We start from the raw sequence: 10,840 nt of genomic DNA, 5'->3' as shown, positions 1-10,840 counted from the left end.
CCCGGCAAGCCAATAAATTGTGATGTAAAAATTATCTCTGAAGTATTTATTTTTTATGCTTGCAAAATTATAAAATTTGGAATAGTGCAGCATAACCAAGATTTTTGTACTCTATAGGTCTTTATCTTAGTTTGTTCGTTGCTCACCAAAGGGCCATTTAGGCCAAGAGAAAACAAATATGACAACCAATGGTATTCGCCACCGACATTCACCATAAGTTTATTAGCAGTTTGAAATTTAATCTTCAATATTAATATATCTTCAAAGATATACTAAAAATATAATAAGATTCCTCACTTAGTTCGATATTCAATGTAGAAAAATATTTTATGCCCACAACAGACTTGTTCCGGCACAGTAAAATACACCAAGGATAACTTCATGGGAGACCTGGGCGGTTTACACAAGGTTCGTTAATTTTGCTCAACATTCAATTAATTAGTATAGTAATATTTCATGGCTATTTTTGTTAAAAATAATCTCCTGAATGTTGTTGTAGATTTTTGTGCCAATTTACCTTAATGGCCATTAATTTCTCATAATGATTGATTTGCTTCATGAGAACGTGAGATATCTAGACTCGTTCAAATATTGCACATTGATGACATAGCGTAAGAGTGTATTTGATGATGTGTTAAACTACCTTCAAAAGTTTTTATTCGACAATATCTTCCAAGAAACACCTTCATTTAATACCTTGATGATGTGTTAAAATGGTATAAATTGCATTTTGGAGAGAAGCATGCTCCACATTATCTATGGCTTTACTACAACAATTACAATGCAAACATGGATGGGGATGCCATGCAACGTGTAAGTGCTCCAATTTTAGGATGACGTTAGTAATAGCAAAATTTTTTACTTTTGATATACAAAAAAAGTATTATGTATAATGTTGTGTGTATACTTTGATTAAATAATTAATATTTATATTATTTTTATAGTGTTTGGACCTTTTATTTCGGTCAATTGAAGAGATAAAATTTTTCGTTAAAGAACTGGCCATTGTTGCATACGCCTTTGGAAACAATTTGGATCCAGAGTAAGTAATATTAGATTATTATTCATTTTAATTGCTAATTTGTCACGTAATTGTTTTTTTAACCTTTTCTAATACCAAAGTATAATACTATAATTTTATGATTTTAGAGATGTGCTTGCTCCAAAAGATCATTGTCATGGCACACGCAAAGACTCTTCTGACTATTATTCCTGGCAAGCCAATAATTGGTGACGTAAAAATTATTTCTGTAGAATTTATTTCTTATGCTTTTAAAATTATAAAATTTAGATTAGTGCAGTATAACCATGATTATCTGTACTCCATAGTTCCTTATCTCAGTTTGTTCGATGCTCACCAAATGGCCATTTGGGTCAAGAGAAAACCAAAATGGCAACCAACGGTATTTGCAACCGACATTCTCCGTAAGTTTATGAGTAGTTTGAAATTTAGTCTTCAATATTAATATATCTTTATAGATATACTAGAAATATAATAAGATTCCTGACTTAGTTCAATATTGAATGTAGCAAAATATTTTATGCCTGAAACAGAACTGTTCCAGCACAATAAAATACATCAAGGATAACTTCATGGAAGACCTCAGGGGTTTACAAAGAGTTCGTTAATTTTGGTCAACATTCAATTAATTAGTATAATAAAGTTTTATTACTGTTTTTGTTAAAAATTATCTTCTAAATGTTGTTGTAGATTTTTGTGCCAATTTACCTTAATGTCCATTGGTTTTTCATAGTGACTGATTTGCTTCGTGAGATCGTGAGATATCTGGACTCGTTCAAAAATTCTACATTGATGACAGAGCGTAAGAGTGTATTTGATGATGTGTTAAATTACCTTGAAAAGTTTTTATCCGGCAATAACTTCTAAGAAACACCTTCATTTGACACCTTGATGATGTGTTAAAATGGTATGAATTGCATTCTGGAGAGAAGCTTCCTCCACATCATCTATGACTTTACTACAACAATTACAATCCAAATATAGACGGGAATGACATGCCACGTGTAAGTGCTTAAATTTTAGGATGACGTTAGTATTAAATTTTTTACTTTTGATACCCAAAAAAGTATTATGCATAATTTTGTGTGTATACTTTGATTAAATAATTAATATTCACATTATTGTTATAGTGTTTGGACCTTTTATTTTGGTCAATTAAAGAGATGAAATTTTTTTATAAAGAACTGGACATTGCTGCTTACATCTTTGGAAACAATTTGGATCTAGAGTAAGTAATATTAGATTAATATTCATTTTAATTGCTAATTTGTCACGTAATTATTTTTTTAACCTTTTCTAATACCATAGTATAGTACTATAATTTTATGATTTTGGAGATGTGCTTCTTCCAAACTATCATTGTCATGGCACACACAAGATTCTTTTGACTATTATGCCCGGCAAGCTAATAATTGGTGATGTAAAAATTATTTCTGCAGTATTTATTTCTTATGCTTTTAAAATTATAAAATTTAGATTAGTGCAGGATAACCGTGATTTTCTGTACTCCATAGTTCCTTATCTCAGTTTGTTCGATGCTCACCAAATGGCCATCTAGGTCAAGAGAAAACAAACATGGCAACCAACGGTATTTGCCACCGACATTCTCCGTATGTTTATTAGTAGTTCAAAATTTAGTCTTCAATATTAATATATCTTCAATATTAATATGCTTTGGAAAAATATTTTTTCCAACATAACCAAGGCAAATGCACTTTACCAAAATCAACAGTATTTTCTGTTATCAAACACCAATTTTGTGGCAACACAAGGCTAATACGGAAAGGCCTTTATGATAGCCATCCCTTACCTTTCCCTGCCATTGCTTGCAGTCATACATATCCTGGTATTAATTTGCTGCTTCATGAATTCTTAATATATTATATTATATTCATATACTTTTGTAGTGGTTGCATTATGTCCAAAAAATAGTGAAGTTCACATCTATAGATTGGTTGAAGACAAATGGGAAAAGGTGCATGTTCTCCAAAAGGTACCCTGCTAATATTCTTTCTCTGCTTAATTGAAATGATTTTGGTACTTATTTTATGCTCTCCAAAAGGCTAAACTGGGATGCTCTGTGTTCAGTGGAGTCCAAAAAGTATGAAAGATGCTGCCATGTCCTAGTAATAACTCTCTCAAGTCATGAACTTTACTGAGAGGAAAGAATTATTCAAAAAGTTTTAATTTATGCCTAGAATTAATCATGTTTGTGGTGGCTAAGTCATCTGAAATCTAAACCAAATATAAGTGTTGTTACTTTTTGTATTTTGTGTAGGACTTAGATCTCTCTATTTCATTGCCTACATTCTGATGGGTTGACTAGTTGTTTGCACTTATTAGATTTATTGCAAGATTTTAAAATGACTAATTTGTTGCCATAAACTAACGACAGTTAAATCCATTTATGGTTTAAAGGAACTATGTTGTAATTTTCGAATAAAATATTGGGAGAATTTAGAATTGTGTGAATAGAAAGTGGGACCAAAGGTATATGAATCACATGATTCTAAACTTATATTTTAAAATGGCATGACAAATCCTATAATTTACAATCATGCAAGCAAGAATGATGCAGAGTTGTTTATCTTTTAATTTCTTCCAATTTACTTTTGTTTTGGTTATTTCTTATTTTCTGTGAGTGTTGTTGATAAACCCCGATTTTGTGGTTTATCTTGTGCTTATTTTGGGGAATTTTATCACATTTTCTCATATTTATTCAATGAAATAGCATGGTTTTGTAATTTTCCCTTGATTTGTGCTTAAATGTGAAAACATGCTTTTTAGGCCTTAAAATAGCTAAATTTAACTCACTTTAATTCCATTCGATGCCTTGATATGTTTGTTGAGTGATTTCATGTTCATAAGGCAAGTATTGGATGGAAGAAGTGAAGAGAAAAGCATGCAAAGTGGGAGAACTCATGAAGAAATGAAGGACCGTAAGGTTGTCAAACCCGACCTCTTCGCACTCAAATGACCATAACTCGAGCTACAGAGGTCCAAATGAGGCGGTTCTAGTTGCGTTGGAAAGCTAACATCTGGGGCTTCGAAATGATATAAATTTTGCTATATATTGCTTTGCGCTCAGGGGCGCGCACGTGCCATGTACGTGTGCGCGCCGATTCTGCCCGTGGGTCCACTAAAGAGAAATCGCCCCCAGCGATTTTGCAGCTCATTTTGTGCCCAATCCAACCCATTTCTGATGCTATTGAACCCAAGGATGGAGGGGGAATGAACCAAGTAGTCATAGTTTTAGTTTTCATCATGTTTTAGGGTAGAATTCCAGAGAGAGAGGCTCTCTCCTCTCTCTAGAGTTTAGGGTAGTTTAGGTTTAATTTTCTTAAATTCAACTTTTAATTCTTGTTTTGATTTAGTTTCTCCTTTTAATTTCTTGTTATTACATCTCTACTCTTCTAGTTTTACTTGTTCATTTTCCTTCATTTTATCCTCTTTTATGTTTATGAACAATTGTTGGATTTGGATCTCAATTTTCTTTAATGCAATTTAATATTTGATGTTCTTTTAATTGTTGATTCGAGTTGTGATTTACTTTCCTTGTCATTGATAGTTGTTAGATTTTACTATTTCTTGCATATTTACCATGCTTTCCCTTTGTACCCACCAAGTGTTTGACAAAATGCTTGGTTGGGCTTTAGAGTAGATTTTGAGCATTCTTGGCTTGGAAAGAGTAATTGGGCAATCTTGAGTCATGAAAACCCAACTTATGTTGGTGATCTAGAGTTGTTAGCTAATATTGTTTCTATTGACGCTAATCTTTTGCTAATTCAATTAGTAAGTTGATTAGGACTTTTGGATTGAGATTAGCTAGTCTTGTTAGACTTTCTCTCCTGGAAGATAATATGATACCTTCTTCCAATGTTGGAGATGACGTAATAAGATAAATTTTTGTTATTATTGTGGTATGATTGATTAATCTTGTTTGACTTTCTCCCTATTTGTTGGAGTTGACTAAATAAGATGAATTAATCATTTCATGACTAGGATAGAAAGCCATTTGGTGCATGAATTGTAAATGACACTTTTTACAACTCGTACCACTAACCAGCAAGTGCACTGGGTCGTCTAAGTAATACCTTACGTGAGTAAGGGTCGATCCCACAGAGATTGTTGGCTTGAAGCAATCTATGGTTATCTTGTAACTCTTAGTCAGGAAAACAATAAAACAATTCACTTATCAAATTTGATTGCAAGGAATAAAAGGGTAGAACACAAATTATACTGGTATGCACTGATGGAGAATATGTTGGAGTTTTGGAGATGCTTTGTCTTCTGAAATTCTGCTTTCCTCTGTTCTCTGATTCACGCACGCACGTCCTCCTATGGCAAGCTGTGTGTTGGTGGATCACCGTTGTCAATGGCTACCATCCATCCTTCCAGTGAAAAGGGTCCAGGTGCGCTGTCACCCCACGGCTAATCATCTGCAGGTTGTCAGTCGTACCGGAATAGGATTTACTATCCTTTTGCGTCTGTCACTACGCCCAGCACTCGCGAGTTTGAAGTTCGTCACAGTCATTCAATCCCTGAATCCTACTCGGAATACCACAGACAAGGTTTAGACTTTCCGGATTCTCTTGAATGCTGCCATCAATCTAGCTTATACCACGAAGAATCCGATTAAGAGATCTAAGAGATATTCATTCATTCTATGGTAGAACGTAAGTGGTTGTCAGGCACGCGTTCGTGGAGGAATGATGATGATTGTCACGTTCATTACATTCATATTGAAGTTCGAATGGATATCTTAGATAGGAACACACATGTTTGAATGGAAAACAGAAATACTTGCATTAATTCATCGAGACACAGCAGAGCTCCTCAAATGGAGTTTAGAGACTCATGCCGTCTAAAGGTACAAAGTTCAGATCTAAAATGTCATGAGATCCAAAACAAGTCTCTAAAAGTTGTTTAAATACTAGACTAGTAAACTAGGTTTACAGAAAGTGAGTAAACTAAGATGGATGGTGCAGAAATCCACTTCTGGGGCCCACTTGGTGTGTGCTGGGGCTGAGACTTAAGCTAGTCACATGCATAGGGCTGTTTTGGGCGTTCAACGCCAGCTTTGGATCCTTTTCTGGCGTTGAACTCCAAATCCTAACTTGTTTCTGGCGCTGGACGCCAGACAGCAGCATGGAACTGGCATTGAACGCCAGTTTACGTCATCTATCCTTGAGAAAAGTATGAACTATCATATATTGCTGGAAAGCCCTGGATGTCTACTTTCCAACGCAATTGGAAGCGCGCCATTTGAAGTTGTGTAGCTCCAAAAAATCCACTTTGAGTGCAGGGAGGTCAGAATCCAACAGCATCAGCAGTCCTTTTTCAGCCTGAATCAGATTTTTGCTCAGCTCCCTCAATTTCAGTGATGAGCGGATAATTTATACGCTTTTTGACATTGTTTTTAGTATCTTTTTAGTAGGATCTAGTTACTTTTAGGGATGTTTTCATTAGTTTTTATGTTAAATTCATATTTCTAGACCTTACTATGAGTTTGTGTGTTTTTCTGTGATTTCAGGTATTTTCTGGCTGAAATTGAGGGACTTGAGCAGAAATCATAATCAGAGGTTGAAGAAGGACTGCTGATGTTGTTGGATTCTGACCTCCCTGCACTCAAAGTGGATTTTCTGGAGCTACAGAACTCAAAATGGCGCGCTTCCAATTGCGTTGGAAAGTAGACATCCAGGGCTTTCCAGCAATATATAATAGTCCATACTTTGGCCAAGAATAGATGACGTAAATTGGCGTTCAATGCCAGCCTTCTGCCCAAATCTGGCGTCCAGCGCTAGAAAAGGATCCAAAACCAGAGTTGAACGCCCAAACTGGCACAGAAACTGGCGTTCAACTCCACAAATGGCCTCTGCACGTGTAACACTCAAGCCCAAGCCCAAGCACACACCAAGTGGGCCCCGGAAGTGGATTTATGCATCAATTACTTACTCATGTAAACCCTAGTAGCTAGTTTATTATAAATAGGACCTTTTACTATTGTATTAGGCATCTTTGGTCTCAGTTTTAATCCATTGTTCATCTTAGGAGACTATTGATCTCGTTTAGGGGGGCTGGCCATCTCGGCCATGCCTGGACCTTCACTTATGTATTTTCAATGGTAGAGTTTCTACACTCCATAGATTAAGGTGTGGAGCTCTGCTGTTCCTCAAAGATTAATGCAAAGTACTACTGTTTTCTATTCAATTCTTCTTATTTCGCTTCTAAGATATCCATTCGCACCCAAGAACGTGATGAAGGTGATGATTATGTGTGACGCTCATCACCATTCTCCCCTATGAACGTGTGCCTGACAAACACTTCTGTTCTACATGAATTAAGCTAGAATGAGTATCTCTTAGATCTCCTAACCAGAATCTTCGTGGCGTAAGCTAGAATGATGGCGGCATTCAAGAGAATCCGGAAGGTCTAAACCTTGTCTGTGGTATTCTGAGTAGGATTCAATGATTGAATGACTGTGACGAGCTTCAAACTCGCGAGTGCTGGGCGTTAGTGACAGACGCAAAAGGAGGGTGAATCCTATTCCAGCATGATCGAGAACCGATAGATGAATAGCCGTGCCGTGACAGGGTGCGTGAGCATATTATTCACTGAGAGGAGGGGATGTAGCCACTGACAACGGTGATGCCCTTGCATAAAGCCAGCCATGGAAAGGAGTAAGACTGATTGGATGAAGATAGCAGGAAAGCAGAGGTTCAGAGGAACGAAAAGCATCTCCATTCGCTTATCTGAAATTCCTACCAATGATTTACATAAGTATCTCTATCCCTATTTTATTATATAATATTCGAAAACAACATTATCACTTTATATCCGCCTGACTGAGATTTACAAGGTGACCATAGCTTGTTTCATACCAACAATCTTCGTGGGATTCGACCCTTACTCACGTAAGGTATTACTTGGACGACCCAGTGCACTTGCTGGTTAGTTGTATCGAAGTTGTGACAATTATGAATTAAGATCAAAGCACCAAGCTTTGGAGCCATTACCAGGGATTGTTCGAGCCTGGACATCACAATTTCGTGCACCAAGTTTTTGGCGCCGTTGCCGGGGATTGTTTGAGTTTGGACAACTGACGGTTCATCTTGTTGCTCAGATTAGGTAATTTTCTTTTCGTTTTGTTTTCAAAAATTTTTCAAAAAAAAATATTTTCAAAAAATTTTTTCATCTGTTTTCGAAAAAAATAAAAATATTTTCAAAAAATTTATTCAAAATTTTTAAGAATGAATTCTAGTGTTTCATGAAGCATGCGAAGCCTGGCTGGCTGTAAAGCCATGTCTAAATTCATTTGGACTAAGACTTGCAATTTGTTATCAAGAGCAAATTAGTTGTTGCTCATCCACCTGCTGCTGATCCATGATCACCTGCTGAAGCTTGGCTGGCCATTGGCCATGTCTAGTGTTTTGGACTGGAGCTTTCTTTGAAAGCTTGGCTGGCTAGTGAGCCATGTCTAATTCCTGGACTGAAGCTTTAGACTAACATGGCAAGATTCCTGGAATTCATATTAAAAATTTTTGGAATCCTTATTTTTCCTTTTAATATGCGAAAAATATAAAAGAAAAATCCAAAAAAAATTAGAAAATCATAAAAATCAAAAATATTTTCTGTTTCTTGTTTGAGTCTTGAGTCATATCATAAGTTTGGTGTCACTTGCATATGCATCTTGCATTTTTCGAAAATATCATGCATTCATAGTGTTCTTCATGATCTTCAAGTTGTTCTTGGTAAGTCTTCTTGTTTGATCTTGATGATTTTTTGTTTTGTGTCTTTTCATGTTTATCATATGCATTCTTGAATTCTTAGTGTCTAAGCATTAAAGAATTCTAAGTTTGGTGTCTTGCATGTTTTCTTTGCATTAAAAATTTTTTCAAAAATATGTTCTTGATGTTCATCATGACATTCATAGTGTTCTTGGTGTTCATCTTGACATTCATAGCATTCTTGCATGCATTCATTGTTTTGATCTAAAAATTTCATGCATTGCATCCTTTTAGTGTTTTCCTCTTGCATCATAAAAATTCAAAAATCAAAAAAATATCTTTCCCTTTTTCTCTCATCAAATTCGAAAATTTGAGTTGACTTTTTCAAAAATTTTTAAAATCAAGTTGTTTCTTATGAGTCAAATCAAATTTTCAATTTGAAAATCTTATCTTTTTCAAAATCTTTTTCAAAAATCAAATCTTTTTCAAATTTCTTAGTTATTTTCGAAAATTCTAAAAATATTTTTCAAAAAAAATCTTTTTCTTATTTTTAAATCAAATTTTCGAAAATAACATAATCAATTAATGTTTTGATTCAAAAATTTGAAGTTTGTTACTTGCTTGTTAAGAAAGATTCAAACTTTAAGTTCTAGAATCATATCTTGTGATTTCTTATGAATCAAGTCATTAATTGAGATTTTAAAAATCAAATCTTTTTCAAAATTAATTTCCAAAATATCTTCTTATCTTATCTTTTTCAAAAATTTGATTTCAAAATATCTTCTCTAACTTCCTAACTTCCTATCTTTTAAAAATTTGTTTCAACTAACTAACTAACTTTTTGTTTGTTTCTTAACTTTTTCAAAACCACCTAACTAACTCTCTCTCTCTCATTTTCGAAAATATCTTCCCTCTTTTTTAAAATTTCTTTTTTAATTTATTAATTATTTTATTTTTTTAAATCTTAATTTTCGAAAATTACTAACACATTTTCAAAAACCAAATTTCAAAAATCACTAACTCCTTTTCAAAAATAATTTTCGAAAATTCCCTCTCTCTCTCTCATCCTATTCTATTTATTCATTCATTAACTAACATCTCTTCCTCACATCATCACCAAATTCGAACCCCCCTCTTCTATCTGTGTTCGAATTTCTTCCTCTTTTCTTCTACTAACAATAAGGATCCTCTTTACTGTGACATAAAGGATTCCTCTTCTTCTCTTTTTCTCTCCTCTTTCTTATGAGCAGGGATAGAGAAAAAGGCATTCTTGTTGAAGCTGATCCAGAACCTGAAAGGACTCTGAAGAGAAAATTAAGAGAAGCTAAAATACAACAATCCAGAGACAACTTAATTGAAAATTTCGAACAAGTAAAGGAGATGGCAGCCGAACCCAACAACAATGCAAGGAGAATGCTTGGTGACTTTACTGCACCAAATTCCAATTTACATGGAAGAAGCATCTCCATTCCTACCATTGGAGCAAACAACTTTGAGCTGAAACCTCAATTAGTTTCTCTGATGCAGCAGAACTGCAAGTTTCATGGACTTCCATCTGAAGATCCTTTTCAGTTCTTGACTGAATTCTTGCAGATATGTGATACTGTTAAGACTAATGGAGTAGATCCTGAAGTCTACAGGCTCATGCTTTTCCCTTTTGCTGTAAGAGACAAAGCTAGATTATGGTTGGATTCTCAACCCAAAGACAGCCTGAACTCTTGGGATAAGCTGGTCACGGCTTTCTTAGCCAAGTACTTTCCTCCTCAAAAGCTGAGCAAGCTTAGAGCTGATGTTCAAACCTTCAAACAGAAAGAAGGTGAATCTCTCTATGAAGCTTGGGAAAGATACAAACAGTTGACCAAAAAGTGTCCTTCTGACATGCTTTCAGAATGGACCATCCTGGATATATTCTATGATGGTTTATCTGAGCTATCAAAGATGTCACTGGACACTTCTGCAGGTGGATCCATTCACCTAAAGAAAACGCCTGCAGAAGCTCAAGAACTCATTGACATGGTTGCTAATAACCAGTTCATGTACACTTCTGAAAGGAATCCTGTGAATAATGGGACGCCTATGAAGAAGGGAGTTC

The 10,840-nt window shown here is 35.0% G+C and overlaps 1 non-coding gene across 1 annotated transcript; it reads right to left on the bottom strand.

Moving 5' to 3' along the window:
- Window positions 1-10,524: 10,524 nt before the first annotated feature.
- On the bottom strand, window positions 10,525-10,632 carry LOC148574662 (small nucleolar RNA R71). Its single transcript, XR_015906081.1, has one exon. It is a non-coding gene; the product is annotated as a small nucleolar RNA R71 (small nucleolar RNA).
- Window positions 10,633-10,840: the final 208 nt, after the last annotated feature.

Source organism: Arachis ipaensis, chromosome B2 (genome assembly GCF_059453495.1).
Source record: "Arachis ipaensis isolate K30076 ecotype BB chromosome B2, ASM5945349v1, whole genome shotgun sequence".
Lineage (NCBI taxonomy): Eukaryota > Viridiplantae > Streptophyta > Magnoliopsida > Fabales > Fabaceae > Arachis > Arachis ipaensis.
The sequence above is the reverse complement of the archived record's forward strand: the minus strand, read 5'-3'. Positions and strand labels throughout refer to the sequence as shown.